At 33.2% G+C, this 15,402-nt stretch overlaps 1 long non-coding RNA gene across 1 annotated transcript in view; it reads left to right on the forward strand.

Moving 5' to 3' along the window:
- The first annotated feature begins 1,028 nt into the window (after positions 1 to 1,028).
- Positions 1,029 to 15,402, forward strand: part of LOC140700160 (uncharacterized) — a 53,796-nt gene continuing 39,422 nt past the window's right edge. Inside the window, exon 1 of the long non-coding RNA XR_012078433.1 lies at positions 1,029 to 1,086. This is a non-coding gene — a long non-coding RNA (uncharacterized lncRNA). The remainder of the gene's footprint in view (positions 1,087 to 15,402) is intronic.

Below are 15,402 nucleotides of genomic sequence, written 5' to 3' on the forward strand. Positions count from 1 at the left end.
GAATTTTTAAGTATTCGGAGGGCCAGTTCTAGAGTTTTCCTGCATCTGCCATTTCTGCAGTTTTCTTGCACTCATGCAATCACAGCCTGAAGAACACTGCAACTCATTTTCAGGTTTTCTGGATTTTTTTTTTTTTTCCAAATGGAGAATCTTTCGATTTGTGACTTAGTGCCTTTTGAAACTTGATTTTTGGTTCTCTGGCTCTCAGGCTCATCAGAACTCTGCCCATCCTCTGCTTCCTTTTACACAGTTGGCAAAGACCACAAGGCTTTTTCCCAGTGTTAGTAAACATGTCTACTGATAGTTAGGACACTTTATCATTTAGTTTTGCTGCAGAGGTGTTTTTTTCGTCATTTTCTTTTTTCCATCCTACTTGCTACATGTGATAGATTAATATTTTTCAAAAATGTTCACAACATTATCTACCATCTTATATGGACTTCCAGAACCTTTTACCATCAAAAGCTAGAGTCTAGTATTCCCTTTCCTCTCTTCATCTTCACTGAGACATGTGACTGCCTTAAGATGTGATCTAAGTGATGCTGTGTGACTTCCAAGTCAAGAGTCAAGATCATAAAAGTCAATGTGAGTTCTTCCTTGCTCACATTTTCTCTCTGTCAATATCTGTCTCTGTCCCCGTGCCTCTCTGTCTCTCCATTGTTTGTCCTTGGAAGATAGCCAGCATGTTCTGGGTAATCCCACACCCAAGAGCACATGTGAGGGCATTTGCAGGCATTATGACTGCCACCCCCAGGTAAGTCTCAGCTGACAGCCAACAGCAACTGCTAAATATGCAAATGAAGTGAGGAAACTTTTAGATAATTCCAGCTCCCAGTGTTTGAGCTGCCCAGCTGATACTGAGTAGAGTAGAAGTGAGTTTTTATTGCCAATTCCTGCCCAAATTGCAGATTCATGAGAAAAAAAAAAAATATATATATATATATATATACACATATATATGTTTTAAGCCACTAAGTCCTGGGGAGTTTTGTTATATAGCACTCAATAACTGAAATACGTTTTTATTGTAGGTGGTGGATTTAAGGAGATTAAAAATCACCCAGGGAAATTTAGAAGTGCTTAATGGTAATGTAATCCAATTTACAGACCTCATTTAGTAGTACTATTTGTGTTTTGTTTAATTTTCATGCAGTCTGGTTGATGATCAAAAGGCCATTTCATTTGGTTATGAAGTTTGTGAAGTTTATTAGTTTAAATGGAAGCACGGTACAAAACATCAAATACACAAGTATCTGTTTTAAACTGTTAAAATAAGTAGGCACACAGTAGCAAAACTTGCAGGATTAGGTAATGTGATATTCTCGGAGATATATGATTGTATCACTAGTATGTATAAAAGTTTTATTACATTCAACTCAAAGTTTTGATCAAACTATTTAGAAATTCAGATTTAAAGCATGGTATAAACTGTTATCTAATGGAATTGTTTGCAAGATTTCACGTGTAAATTGGACCAGGTCTGGCTGGGAATATAAAAAGAATAGGACATTTTAATACTAGTATTTCCATTTTGGTAATAATACAGCAAAAAAGAAAGAGGTTTTTGTAAAATTCATGTGTTAAGAGTGAAATATATTTGATACGAGACTATTGAAATTTATATTATTTCTATATTTAAAAGTTCAAGTTTTAAGAAACATATTCTGGGAAATTAGAAAAGCATTTCAATTGGAAATGAATATAATAAAGGATAACATGGTTTGTAATTTGAGTAAAAATGCTGCTTTTTTCTAGGTTGTTTGAAGTAGACCAAGTAGAATACATTTTTTTCATTAGTTTTGCATGCATTCTAATTTTCTGTTTTGTTATATAGAAAAATTCATTGAAAGAAAATAATGGAGAAATACTAGGAATTAGGTATCTATGTCACATCAAAATGTCTTTTTACTATTACTTTAATGCTTTAACAAAGAAAAAACGTAATTGAATGTGAGAGGAGGAGAGAAGAAAGGCAGAGACAGAAAAAAAAAGAGAGAAAGACTAAAAGACAAAAAAAGGAATCTATTTTAAACAGACCAAACAAATGTAAATGGTATTACAGAAACGAAAGAAAGAAATCACTTTCTGCTGAAAAGAAAAATTATCTTAGATCTAAAGAAAAAAAGTTTTATGAGGAAAATATGAAAATATGTGAGGACAGCATAAGCATTAAGAAACCAAAAAGTTAAGTAAAGCCTAGCTCTGGCTAAGAGAGCCATGAGGATAAAGATCTTGTGAGTGACTATGGAGCTTATAAAGTCATCGTGTGGTTTTAACTGTGGATAAACTGCTCCAAGTGATTTTAAAGATTTTCCTTCCTGCATATTGTGTATATTTTTTTATGAAGAATTAGAAGGGATTGTGAATATTGTTTTCAGGTCCATGTGGGACTGACAGAAATTTGAAGAAATCTAAACTGAACTTTGAACTGGCCATATTCTATGTTACGGCAACTTTCAAAAAGAGCAGTTTCCAAATACCAAACACCAGAAAGTAAAATCCAGTGAAAATTGTAGGCTGAAACTTTAAATATATTTTAATTTACCTTTTGTCTTAGCCTCAGTCCTCTATAAAACAGAGTCGGATTCAAAGGCTTACATGTGGATGCTTCTTTGCAGTGCAATGCCAAAGAAATAGGAGAAAGAGTAAAAGGGATGTGAGACAAAGAAAGAGGAGGAAAAAATAGAAGGAAGTACATTAGTGAACTGGCCACAGCTTCTTATCAAATGCAGTTGATTATTCAATCACTGTATTCTGAGAAGCTGTAGAGTTTATTGTTGGAAGGAGGAAGAAGAAATGATCAGTTGGCTCCCTCCCACCCCCTACTTACTCCTGGTCAAAAACCACCCCGGGGGGCATAGTTGCCCACATTTCTGTGTTCTATTGCTAGGATAGTGCATAGGTACAGTAGATAATCTCTCCTATTCAGTTGGTACCACATTCAGGGCTCCTTGATCTGTGGTAACTTGGTACCAAAAACACAGAACAGAATTAGCTGTTCTTAGGATAACAATTAACATTGATTCAACATCCTTATCTTACCAACTGAAATAAGTTTGGTCACACAGACACACACACACACACACACACACACACACTCACATGAAATTAAAAACATAAGATAAAATAAAATAAGGGAGCATCTGTTAATGAAATTAAATGCTTTATCTAGTTCCTTCACTTAAAGGAGTACCTTTCAAATCTATTTTCAGCTTTCTCAGAATTCTCACATTTTTATCTCCCAAAAAAGTTTATCATGAGTATTTTTACAGAAATGCCCATTTCATTACAAAAATAATCTATGGACAAAACTTAAAATTCGTAATTATCATGTTCTGTAGCAAAAAATAAAATTAAAATAGGTTTGGCATGGGACAACCATCACTTTCTGTTTCCTTGTGATGTCAGATTTTTTCTCCTTGAGAATATCAGGTAGGCACTTTAACACTTCGTGATCAGTAAAATGGGTTTTCAGTGTATTATTTGCAGTTCTCACGTCATTTTTTAAAGTTGATAATTCTTGTTTTCCCCATACATATTAAAATGTTTTAAAATTCATTATTTGTAAAGCCAAATTCTTATTTTCTGAATAAAAAAACCTAAGATCACTTATTGGTTGTAATGAATATTCTCACAATAGTCATAATGCCATTTGTGATATTTAACTAAATAAAATAGGAACTATACACCCTTAAAGCTAATTCTATCCAAATATATGTAAAGTTTTTGTTTTATCATTTTTTTGAGTCTGTGACATATTCTCTCACAGAAACAATGTATTAATGATCATCAGTCTGCAAATTAACTCACTAAAGTCTAAAGAAGTCTTAAACTGAGATGTATACTATGTTCACAGGTCAGAGAAATTCAATATTGTTGAGATGTCAGTTCTTCCCAAACTGATCTATGGATTCGAAGCAAACTAAATAAAAATCCAGCAAAATTATGTTGTACAGATGAACAAGCTCATTCTAAAATGATATCTACTAGCCAAAGATATTTTGAATGGTAGAACAATTTGAATGACAGATTATAAGGCTCACAATAATACCACAGTAATCATGTCAATAAGGATAGAAAAATAGATTGTGCAGACATATAGAACCAAATAGGAGGTCCAGAAATAGATCCACTCTTATCTGCTCGATTGGTCTTTAAGAAAAGTACCAAAGTAATTCAATGGGGAAAAGACAGTTTTCTCAACATTGTTTTTCCTAGAACAGTATAAATCCATTTGAAAGAAATGTATCTTCTTCACACTATAAAAAATATTACCCAAAGTAGATCATAGATCTAAATATAATAGCTAAAACTAAAAAAAAAAAAACTAGAAGAAAACATAGGAAGAACATTTATGACTTTGTGTTAAACAAATATTTCTTAAATATTACACAATAATTTGAACAAAAAATTGATTAGTTATGTATTTATCCTAATTAATTTTGGAAAGTGACATGGTTTTTCATTTATGATAGTTATAAATTTCCCTTGTTTAAATAAAATCAGAGGAATCAGGCTGCAAGCTACAATTCTGTGTGCTATTATCCATGTAATTACCATGGTCAGTTATAAAGGCTCTACCTGGCAGGCCTCACTGGAGAAAGCTACCCTCCCTACAACAAATGTGATGCACAGCCAGGACACTGCAGCCTCCGAAGAGAGCTGCAGTCAGAGGCTCACTCAGCTCCCCATTCCCTGGCTAGCCATACTCTTAATGCCATCGGGATTCCTAATGCAGACACCTCCATTTGAGGCCCGGTTCTTGGGGACCCTGGGTCAAGGCTTCTGGGGACTTATGAAAAGTCTACAGAGACAGCATTCCCCACGACTGAGTACTTTTCCACTCCTGATTTTTTTCTTCCTCTCCCTATTCCTGGTCCCTGGGTCCAAAAACATCAGAAGTCTTCTGTTCTGGTCTTAGTGCACAGTGAGAACCCCTCCAGCCCTATCGTCTGCCATTAGGCAGGCTGCACAGAACACTGAGGATGTTGACACATTTCTGGCCTTTTGGTTACAAGATTGTAGCAAGTGAATAAAGGCCTTCAGTTGGCTTGTTGCCCTAACTGACCATCTGCCAGCTCAGCTCACTCCTGCATTTCCTCTCTCTTTTTCTCTCTCTTCATCCTCTCTTCTCCCTCTTTGTCTCAGCTCTTGACAAAACCTAAGTTAATATAATTTAAAAATAAATAAATACATTACAGGATATCTGCAGACACATAAATATCATAGGTGTATGAATCAAATGGTTGAATTTGGGAACAATATTTTAACTTTTTTTTTCCTTCACAAAAATTCCCATTGTATTTCTGGTGGTATCATGGTAATAGAATGAAAGTGATAGTCATTTAGACACTTTCTTAAAGTGTATTTTTCAATGGTTGGAATTACCTTCAATCTAAAGAAATTGTAGAATAGAAAAATGAGAGTTTTTAATAAATATAAAAATTGCCATTATAAAAAGTGAATGTGCATAGTTTGGACTGTCTCTCTCTCTAAAACCATGCTTGTAAATAAGTGCAAGTGTATTTTTGTTGCCACTCTTACTAATCCTGCTCTGGACATTTGTCCCAAATGAGTTCAAAGTTTATTATAACCCTTATTCAAATATCTCCCAATAATAATCACAGAAAAAGCAGTTAACAGGTAGGTATTTTAACCACCCCTCTTTTATAGATAACTTATTTTTTTTAAAAGAAACCATTACTGTTAATTGTAAGAGCATTATAACACCATTTTTAAAATACGTGAGTAAGAAAAGTATCAAAATATAACTATTTAGACTGATTATTTTTAATTGAAAGGCCACAAAAATCCCTGCTGATACTGAAACAACTACTGTGTGGTCAGCAATTTTCTCAAATTGCCAAATGTTATTAGAAGTGATTCATGCTGTGACAGCTACTTTGTATTACGAACTTTGGAGAAAACAAGAAAATAGTGTTCAGATTCATGTAGATTTCTATTCCTCCAGTCATGCAATTGCTCTGAAAAAAAGTAGTAGCAGATTAGTAGTTAAATATCCCATAAATTTGAGCCAAGGAATTATCTTGAAAGTTATGGTTATTTTTTTCTCACATAGGACACCTCTAAAGGGTTCAATACTATTTTAATTTCTCTCAGAACCATTATGAAAAAAGTTTCTAATGCTTGAAATAGTGAGATGGAATCTCATCAATATTATAGTTCTATGTTTTTAATGGATTTGTTGATCCCTAGCTATTTTACTTCTAGCAGAGATTTTAATATTTATTTTCTAATTAAATTCTGACTTTTAAAATGATTTAAACAGACTTAATGTAATAATAAATCACTTTAGGGTTTCACAAATGTTTAAAATCTTTTCATTCATTGGAAGCTTTGTCAGTCAATACCTAGAACAACATTTTACAAATTATACATTGGAAAAACTCTGATTACTGCAGGAAATAATGTGAAATTGTTAAAACTGGTGAAAACTATGTTTATTAAGAGAACATGGAAAAATATATTGGTTTGCAATGAGAGAGTTTAAGGTATTCTTAAAGTTTACCTGTATAGGCATATTTCATAGACATTCTTGAAACAATTTTTTAAAATATCGGTCTTGACTGACAATTCTGAAGAAGCTGAGGAAATTTATAAGCCAAGTGTTACTATCTAATAATTAAAACCATTAAGACATCAAGCTACCAGAGTGAGAAGGAGATTGGATAGCAGCAAAGGCTTGGAGGATGATGAGCGGATGACGGCTGGGAGAGTTGGCATGGTCCTCTCCTCCAATTTGGTTAGAAGGGAGCATTTAGACAAACTTTGAGTGGAGGTCTGATTCCCTACTCCTTGAATATAAATTGTCATGCTTAATAAAAGTCTAATTGTAATCAACCATGAGATTTAAGGCTTAAACTATGGGGGCAAATTAAAGTAGATTCTTCATTCACGCTTCACATGCTTTTTAAAAATTCATGTGTATGTGTTTATAAAATCTGGTTACATCAGACTGTGAAACACAACTTGTGTTGTGGGCTTTATATCAACAAATATCTAAAGGAGAAAACCTGGAATCAATAGAAGTGGCCAAATATAAATAAGAAAATCTTAAGTTTTGTGTCCAGTGCCTTCATCTTTTGTATATGACTCAATAGAAAAAGACCTAAAATTTTTCTGCTTCTATTCCTTTTTCTTTTCTTACTGAATAACCTTCTTCTTCACCTAACTGTTCTTCAGATGTTCTTTCTATATTTTTATTTTTTCCACATGTAGTTAGTCAAGAAAATACAGTTATTTTCCCAGTTACTATATTTATTGCTGGAAAAAATTCTCTTCACCAAGCAAATGATATGAGAAAAAAAGGGATTTTCTGTTAACTCTGCTAATCTCATCACTTAATTTCCATAACAACAGGGACACTAATAGTAATAATCATTACTGAGTATCTTTCAAATTCAATAAGCACATCAATATGCATACTTGGGTTGTAGAATAGGTACTTTTTCATCTGTGAACTTGTTCTCTAATTCCATTTGTTCTAAATTTGTTACCTCAGACATCTCTAAGAGAATTCTTATCAAATGAAGGTCTTTATCTTGTCTTTTAATTTTTATTCTAGAACTAAAATTCTGAGTGATCCAATACCAGTTTCCGTAATGACCTTAAAAATCTCTTGTGTAAAATGTAGTTAAGATAATTCATTCATCTCAAGGCAATTCTTGGACTCACGTGCACAACAAAACATACTTCCTTTTGTGTTAACAAACCTATAAAATGTATATTAAACATACAAGAATGTAAATCTTCTGCAAGTAGATTTCAAGCCTAAATCTCAACATTATCAATATGAATTCTCAAAGATTCTTAAATATTACACTATCAAAGCTCCTGGACTGCTTCTTTGTTGAGAAGACGGTACTTCAAACACTTTTCTTGAGTTTTATTTAAATACTTTATAAGAAAAAAAGAGAAAGAAGAACACTGTTAGCTGAATCTCAACAGAGATTCCTAATACACCATTGGTTTCCCTGACGGCCTCCTGCAAGGTTCAAACTAGTCAAGGTGTTAAGCTAGTGTGAAAGACGAATGACATCAACTCCAGCTCTGGGTTAAAAGATCTTAGGAAAGGAAAGATTTATCAAAAATGATAGACATGTGCCTTTGCCAAGATGGTAAACTGTGATAAAACCTAGCTAGTAAAATACTAGTTCATAACATGACATATTTAGTAGAGTATAAACCTTCCAAAGCCTCTTTAGAAATTAAAATTTTGTTTTGACAAAAGATGGTATTACCTGAACACCTACTGTCTTATAGGCTATCAAAATAAAAAGCATAGTAATAGTGTTTAAATCTATATCTAGTATTCAAAACTCAGCAAAAAGTCACCTGGATAATAGATATAGAACATTTAAGTTAAATAGGCTTTTATTTTATACAAATATACAGCTGAAGACATTTCACTTGCTGAAAAATATAGTGTAGTTTTATACAGTAATAAATTACTCCAGATTTCATTTACAATTACTTTCACTTTAAGCAACTACTAAATTGGCAGATATTTCAAGAATAAAGTTTTCACAAAGTAATCTGTCAAGGTGAAAAGGTTTTTGTGTTGGGTGGTACAAACATATCAGAGCATCACTAAGTCAAGAGAGGGATCAGAATGTAAGATCTCTGTGCTCAATGCTGCTTCAAGCCTCTGTACTCTCTGCCCCCTCAAACTGGAGTATGATTTTTCTTCCTGACTAAACTATACACACACACACAGACTTGTCTTGATTAAAGATCCAGTTGTACTTTGTAGATGGTAAGTTTAAAGCATAGAATAGTAGAAATTTGGTCAAAAAAAAGGGATAACACTCAAAATAGAAAATATTAATAATATAGTGACATCAGCAGAAGCAGGAATGCAGAAGCAGAGGCAGCTATAACTAGGGTTCTCTGGCTGTGGGCAGGGTGGTGGATTTTCTACATATGCTGTGACTGTGCACCAAAAGGAAATTGAGTCCAGCTGAGAACTGGACTATGTAAGCTAGGTACAAGTGTTTGAAAAGAGAACCATATATGGAACACACATGCATAAACACATGCACACTATTACATATAAACACTGTGCTAATTGCTTTTCTATATCAAAAAGAAAACAACTCTTTTGTGCCATCCGTGTTCTGGATCTGACTTACTATCAGCTTGTGAGAGCCAGTTTTAAATTTTCAGAAATTTTGCCATCTAGCTGTTAAATTCAGTCATTTTTTAAGAGTTAAATTATGTAAAGTGCCAACAAAATAAATTACAGTGAAAACAAAGTGAATAAAATATCAAAAGTCCTAATTTCTTAATTATATCATTACATGTTAGTATTATCTGTGTTCTTTAAGTTAATTACATCTATTATATTTGTATGATTGGAATGCTACAAAATATATGCTACTGTGCATCTCTTCTGAATTCTGGGTAAAGTGATGTCACATTTGTAGCTTGAAACTGGGCAGAGTAGGATTATTTACAAAACACAAGCACACTAAAAATTAGGGCTTTTTGTTTAGAGACTCAGTTGTTAAAACATTCCTAGTACATCACAGTGTAATGTCCTAATTAAATATTAAAAAGGATGATTTTTAACACAAGAATACAGTAGTTTTTTTAGTTCAGTTACCCTGATAATAATATTTGAAATCAATTTCCAAACCAACATGATAGTTCTCAAACCTTTACACCTAATAACAGCCCCACCCAGTTGATTTATAGCCATCTGGCATCCCTATATGTGACTGTGGATGCTCAATTTCTATCCTGTAGTAGAAAAGTCACAATGTAATGACACATTAGAGTAATAAGAATCTACACTATATTTGCATGTTCCTATTTCAAAAACTTGGTTCCATGTGTAGTATGTATAACCATATTCATAGCTGTCTGAGAGATTTATAAATGTAATATTGAATTGTGAAAAAAAAAAGACAGTTCTCAAATATCCTACCATCTTACTATTTGAAGATTACCTGTTCTTAAACTTTGGTATGGAGAAAAATAATCCACTAATTTTTTAAAAATAATATTGATGGCTTGAAGATTTGACTCCAGTAGATATATGGTAAGCCAGTAAGTACCCTAAGTAATATAGGTGGTACATAGACCACATATTTAAAAACACTTTTTTAGGAGGTAGTAATATTTAATTTCTATTTAACAAATAAATGTGATGTTATATAATAGTGTATATAAACTATACTTTAATTTGAAAAAACCCTACAAAAAATAAATGTGATAGGGATCACATTTTATATATACTAGTTAAGAATTGCTTCTAGTTTACATCTCCAAATGGTTTTATATCTTTAGTCAGAAATTAAAATAAAATTTGATTTAAATAAGTATTAATCAACTTGACATGTTTATGCTTATGTTCTGATATGATTTTTCATATCACTTTTCTAAAGGCCTCTTTCCAAATTTTACTGACCTAGGAAGATAGTCCTGTAAGTGAAGGAGATTTAAAAAAACACCCAGTAAAGATTGTTTCAATATTAAAGCTGTCAGGGAAACATAAGGGCAGTCAGAAAGCTTGATTAATTAATACTTGCAACTGGGATCAAATTGTATAGGTCAGCTTCTCCAAATATTTCAGGGTTGATGAGAAATTAGGACCACTAATAAATGAAGAGTGAGTGACATTAAATTAATGATGACTTTAAAGCTGCTGAGGTATTGAACTCATCAGTTGAGTTTATCCTTAATAAGAAAAACAGCAAAGAGGAATCCATGCAATTAGAAGTGGCATGCTTGTAATAAAAGCAGCTCCTGACAAAAACAAGCATAGGATATTTTATTTGAACTTAGAGACCTTGTTTGATAAATTAAAAGTTCCACTATTTAAAAAAAAATGGATAATTAGCATTGGGAAGTTACAAAAAAGATATGTGTTAATTATTTAAGTGATCTTCATGATAGTTCTTAAATATTAAAAAAAAAAGTACCAGAAATCATATGGAAACAAAGTACCCATGAAATAAAAGGAGATATGTTAATACTAATTTGAATAGAGAACATTGGGCTAAATCAAAGCTAGTAATAAAAACCTGTTAACGAATTATGACTGAATCTTAACCCAAACCAGTCATATCTCTTACCATCATCCCTGCGTGTTTCCCCCACCCCCATACACATAGTACTCCAGAATGTTGAATTATCCATTTCCCCATACTCTCTATACTCTGTGACTGTTTTCCCCCTTCTCTTTTTCTTCCATCTATCTAAATCTTACTAATCTTTGGTTCTTAGTTTAGGCACTCTTTAGTTTAGACACTTGCTCTGAGAAGACTTCCCAGGATTTCTCTCTGGGTTAAGAATATTTCTGTGTGTTTCTGTACCACTATGTGTGCCCTGTTGTAATCCTTCATCTTGCCTGAGCTGGCTATCCCACTAGATATCTTGTAGAAAAAGAACCTGTCTCTCTTTGGTACCATTTCATCCCTAGTGTCCAGCAGAGTTCTCAGTAAACATTTACTGAGTGCATGAATGGACTAGGTAGTCGGCTAGGCTTCCTTGCTTGGAATATGAAAAAAATTCTGTGTAGGAACTGATACTGGCACAGCTCATTGGAGACTCACCTGGATGCACTCTTCTCTTTTACTATCTGTTACAGAGCAGTTTCACAAACAAAGCCCAAAGACCATCTACATCAAAATTATCTGAGACATTGCTAAAATATCTAATTTTGGGATCCCACCCAATCACTTTTGAAATAAAATCTCTGGAAATAGAATCATGAAATTCCTGCACATACTAAAATCAAAGAATGCCACTAAGGAGAAAACATGGCAAGGATGGGTTTTTTGTTTTTGTTGTTGATTCTTGGATATGGAATCTACACCATTATCTCACAGAAGTATGGGATGTAAAATTCTTAATTCATGGACATATAGCAGAGTTTTGTACAGAAAAATATGTAAATGTAAATATTTTACATATTAATGTATAATTATAATGTAAAGATACTTAATTAACCAAAAAGTCTGTCAGGTTGCCTAAAGTAATATTTCAGAAGGCAACAGAATCAGCAGCATAGAGAGAATTGACAGATACTCTAATTCATATAGATCCTGACTGCATTGCCAGGTATGATTTGTCTAAGTTTATACCAATCTGAAAGTGAGTGGAATGAAATATGCTGTTAGTGAGCTAGTCAGGAAGAATAAACTTATATTAGCTTCAGACCCAGTTGTTGTAGGAAACTATGATGAGAGGGTGTCGGGTGTGAAAACAAGATCCAAAGTCCAAAGTCCAGGATTGACACCTGCAATAGCACAGTGCTCTGTTACTGGTGAGAGAGGAGGTCTACCCTCCTCCTCATCTTCACTTTTAACTGTTTCTTTTCAGTTTTTCTTTAAATAACACCTCATTTTAACTGTGTCATATAAAAGCAATACTTACAAGTCTTAATTGCTGACCTGAGCAAGTTATTTGAGAGAGAAAATAGGTAGTAAATCTTATAATCAGGGTGCCCATACACCCTAGTCTGCCTAGGGTGGTCTGATTTAATCCTATAGTCCTAGTGTGATTAGTAAGAGTGCCTCTTTCATTCTCAGAAGTACCCCAGTTTGAGCAATAAGTTGTGTGACACCCAAATTTTAAACAGCTTGGGTATGTGGTATGAGTCCTGTAAAAGTTCTTAGAAAAAAAATACAACCTTTCACTAGTAAATTTCTTGGTTTGTATTAAACTTTTGAAACAAAATCATTGTATTACTAAAGTATCAGAAAAAATATTTTTGAACAACTGTAGTCTCCAAGGATGTGTGGAAACAATCACAAAGGCAAGTAACAGAAAATGAACGATGTCTTACCTCAGGCTATCAACCCCACTCAAGTCATTTACTGCCCTCTGCCGACTCCCTTTCTCACTCCCCTTAGTGGTGTATCTGGGGCAATATGTAGGCTATTTGATTAAGTAGCAAATTTCTAACTTGTGCCCATGTTGAAATGAAATTACTTTTTACCTCAGGTTTTAATACTAAGGAAGATTTAATAGTGGGAAACAGAAAACAAAATAAAGAAAAAATAATTCCAAGTAATGAAAGAAATTTCCAGGTAACCTTTTCCTGGGTAAGGCTAGGGAGAACTATATAACCCCTAAGGGAACCTAAGAAGATAGTGTTTACAAGTCATTTGGTAATATTTTGAAGATTTCACATGTGGCATCTGCTAGCATTCAAAGAGTCACTCCTTAAGCATTTGCACAGATACATAGATTGGTAGGCAAATTCAGTAATCTCTTTTGAAAGTTGGATCCTAGCCCGTGCCAGGTGAAGTTTGAAGAGCTTTATCTGAAATACATTTCTTTTTGGTAAATAACAAAATTTGCTCTTGAATGTAACTATATAGAAATAATGAAAATTAATCATCCATCAGTTCTGCCATAATTGGCATTGGCCTAGTAACAAACACTTGTCATCTGGTTTATTTATTGTGGAAATATACTAATTCAAAATTTACTTTTTAATACTTTTGTTAAGAAGGATAGATACTAAAATATAACATTGAATATTACCTATCAATTTCCAAATAATATTTATTGAATCCTTTTGATGTGCCTGGCTCTTTTTGAAGCACTCTACAGTGCTCATTTAATTTTCAAAAACACTAAGAAATAAGCATTGTTATGTTCCTGATTTCAGAGACACATAAACTGAAATACAGAGAGATTAACTGATTGTCCCAGATCAGTCTAGCTATATCAGAGCTAGAATTTTGGCAGAGTCTGTATACCTAACCACTTTATTATATAGCTTTCCATGGTTATTTTTTTAATAAATGGTCAGTCAGTTTGTACTCCTCACTGATTATGGCACTGTTTGAACAAATCCACTTTGGTATCTAGTAGTCCAAGAATTATAGATTAGCTAAAATTGTTTGGGTTAGGAATGGGCGATGCATGATCACTTATGTTGTATTAGCATACTTGAGAAATAAAGGAGACAGTCTTCTTTAAATAAATAAAGAGCATTGCTGTAAACCTTTATCTACTGCGTATTACTCGCAGTCCATCACTATAAACTTTCTGATATTTTTCTTCTAAAGAGTATGAATCCTGACCAGAGAGAAGACATAAGGGATATATCTGCTTATTATATTAGCAAGCTAAGCACTGGGTTTTCTCTTAAGAAGAAATATCTATAGTAGGGATTCCAAATTCAAATGATGAATAGAGTTAAAAACGTAATGGACATTAGTTGGTTGTAGACTGATAAATATCAACCAGTATTTTAGCTTTAGTGATTGGAAGACACTAGGGAATTGTGGGAAGTATGGCAAATCAGAAGATGTATGTCCTGTCTAAAGAGTCGGACATGAAACACAAGTTTGACTGTTTCTAAAGGGAAATTAGATACCTAGATTATTGCATGAAATATTATTTTTAAATGTTAGTAGTAGATGCAGTTTAAAAACATTTGCAAACCAGATTAACAGTGGAGCAAACAAAACAGTCTTTGGTCCACGTTCAGTATATCTTGACAGTTTAGACCTGGTCTATAGCATATACCACATACAAGCCTCTGTTCTATAGCATATACTGTGTAAGGAGAACCTTAGCAGCCGCCATGATACTTGGTTATTTTTTTACCCTTGGACATACACTTTCAAGAAATGCCCAAGGTAAAAGACTAATGTTCACTAAACAAATGCATAATGAATGCCTACTCAAATGAATATTTCTTAGTTGGGCAAAGTGTTGGGGTTTCAAAAATTATAGATACATTTTTCTGACCTATGATACTCAAAATCTAAGAAAAAAAGACACATAAGCAAATAATTACATTTCAAGGTACATACTTCTTTTATAGCACATATTATGGTGCTAGAAGAACAGAAAGGAAGAAGTTACTGCATCTGGTGGATTAGCAGAAGGCTATGACGGGTTTTAATTGAATCGGTAGGCGTTTTTAAGACATAGAATGTGGTTGGGAATAGAATTATTAGCTAAGAGAATTAATGTGTATTAATATTATTGTTTAAAGTGCCTGGAATCTTCAAACCAAGCCATCTATGTTTTTAATGAGATTGTGGAACAAACAGAAATGCCCACATACTTTTAAAATATTAGACACAAACATTAATTTTTCTTCCCATTAGTCGTGGGTAATTTCCATAAAGTCTTATAAACTATCATGATAAATTTTAGTAAAGAATTAGTGACATTTTTTTCTAGTCAGAAAGAGCATTAATTATTCATCTAATCCGAATTCCATCCAGTGCAGAAATTTCTTCCATAGTCCTTGAAGTTGCCATGTCTATTTACACGGTTCTAATGAAGAAAAACTGCTTGTCTAGGATTGGATTTTATTCTTGGGTATCTTTAATTACAGAAAGCTTCACAATGCAGGGAGTTCAAATCTGCCTCCATATAAACACTATATGTTGATCTTAAGGTCTT

This window comes from Vicugna pacos, chromosome 2 (assembly GCF_048564905.1).
Source record: "Vicugna pacos chromosome 2, VicPac4, whole genome shotgun sequence".
NCBI lineage: Eukaryota > Metazoa > Chordata > Mammalia > Artiodactyla > Camelidae > Vicugna > Vicugna pacos.